The 1,904-nt window shown below is 39.7% G+C and overlaps 1 non-coding gene across 1 annotated transcript; it reads left to right on the top strand.

Annotated features, from left to right (window-relative positions):
- The first annotated feature begins 305 nt into the window (after positions 1 to 305).
- Positions 306 to 411, top strand: LOC121045208 (U6 spliceosomal RNA). The gene has a single exon (XR_005797637.1). It is a non-coding gene; the product is annotated as a U6 spliceosomal RNA (small nuclear RNA).
- Positions 412 to 1,904: the final 1,493 nt, after the last annotated feature.

The following is a 1,904-nucleotide window of genomic DNA, read 5'->3' as shown; positions in this document are numbered from 1 at the left end:
TTGAGCTGTCAGCCTGGAGCCTGACCCAGGGTATGAACTCATGAACTGTGAAATCACGACCTGAGCCAGAGACAGAGGCTTAATCAACTGAGCCACGCAGGTGCCCCTTTTCTATTTTTAATACTCCAGTGTGACTCCTCCAGGGAAAAGATTATGCCATTTTTATCTTGGTATTGGGGCAACAAGGTCAATCCTTTCATTCATTCACTCATTCATTCACATATTTGATATATGTTTACTGAACATTTACATATGAGGTGATCATAAAACAGGGGAATATGATAAAGACAAGAGGTATATGAAAGGTGTTCCTTTGGCAGCACATATACTAAAACAGAATCAATACAGAGAAGATTAGCATGACCCCTGCCCAAGAATGACATGCAAATTCATAGAGTGTTCCATATTTGGGGGAGATACAGGCTTCCAGTTATGGAATGAGTACATCACAGGAATAAAAGGCACAGTGTATGGAATACGTCAATGGTATTGTAATAACATTGCATGGTGGCACAAGGTCGCTACACTTGTGGTGAGCATAGGGTAATGTATAAATGTATAGAGATGTTAAATCACTTTGTACACCTGAAACTAATGTAACATTGTGTTTCAACTATACTCAAAGAAAAAACTTGAAAAAAAAAAAAAGAATGGAGGATAATGGGGAAATGGCTGGTGAAAGCAATTATTTCTAGGCTTGAGCAAGATATTCCTGGGGCTTCCATGCAGCAAATCCCCTTTCTCAAAGAACAGAGGGGTGCATGCCTTGAGGTAGGCCACAGAAGGTCTTGTTAGAGCATTGTTAGGGCCAGCCAAGGCCACACACTAGAACCTAGAGGCCCAGAGCTGGTTATGGAAATCCTAAAAGGTAGAGAAAAGGGGTGCCTCAGTGGTTTAGTTGGTTGAGCAGCTGACTCTTGATTTAGGCTCAGGTCATGATTGCAGGGTCATGGGATCAAGCCCCACATTGAGCTCTGTGCTGAGCATGGAAACTCCTTGAAATTCTCTCTCATTCTGCCCCTCTCCCCCACTTACATGTGTTCTCTCTCTAAAAAAGAAAGAAAGAAAGAAAGAAAGAAAGAAAGAAAGAAAGAAAGAGAGAGAGAGAGAGAGAGAGAAAGAAAGAAAGAAAGAAAGAAAGAAAGAAAGAAAGAAAGAAAGAAAGAGAAAGAGAGAAAGAGAGAAAGAAAGAGAAAGAGAAAGAGAAAGAGAAAGAGAAAGAGAAAGAGAAAGAGAAAGAGAAAGAGAAAGGAAAGGAAAGGAAAGGAAAGGAAAGGAAAGGAGTAGAGGAAAGTTTTGAGGGATGAATCTGGAAAATAGTCTTCATTGTAGAAAGCTAAACCAGAAGAAACAAGGTGAATGATAACTCAAGAGGGCAAAGGTGGTACTAGGGCAAGGGTCTAGGGATCGCAGTTCAAAGCATCAGATAAGGACCAGAAGAGGTGAGATATGAGCTGGGTTTAAAGGGTGACTACAATTTAATAAGGCAAATCCTAGCTCTTCCTTAGGAAGGGCATTAAAGCTTATGGTAGAAGCTGGGAGTGAAAGGGGACAGAGGCATATAGGGAGTTGCTGAAAAGCTGAAATGACCATTAGTAGTCTGTAAGAATAATTCAGTCTGTTTTCATTTCTATATTAGGCGTTTCAAGAAAAACCCACTCAATTGGGATTTCAGGAGCATTTGCTATTTGTAAATTTCAGAATGGAGAAATTTTCATGTCTAAGCCAGAGTTAAGATACAAGAATTTTGCCCAAGTAAGAGTAATGCTAATCTCCAAAAAATAAATCTTAGAGTAAAAATACGGGGAAAATATACTCAGCCAATACTTAATATACATAGCAGAGATTCCCTTCAAATAACAAAGCCCTATGAGAACAGAGAAACCTTAGATGTCTGAGAGAAT

This window comes from Herpailurus yagouaroundi, unplaced genomic scaffold (assembly GCF_014898765.1).
Source record: "Herpailurus yagouaroundi ecotype Mexico unplaced genomic scaffold, PumYag 189, whole genome shotgun sequence".
Classification (NCBI taxonomy): domain Eukaryota; kingdom Metazoa; phylum Chordata; class Mammalia; order Carnivora; family Felidae; genus Herpailurus; species Herpailurus yagouaroundi.
The sequence above is the reverse complement of the archived record's forward strand: the minus strand, read 5'-3'. Positions and strand labels throughout refer to the sequence as shown.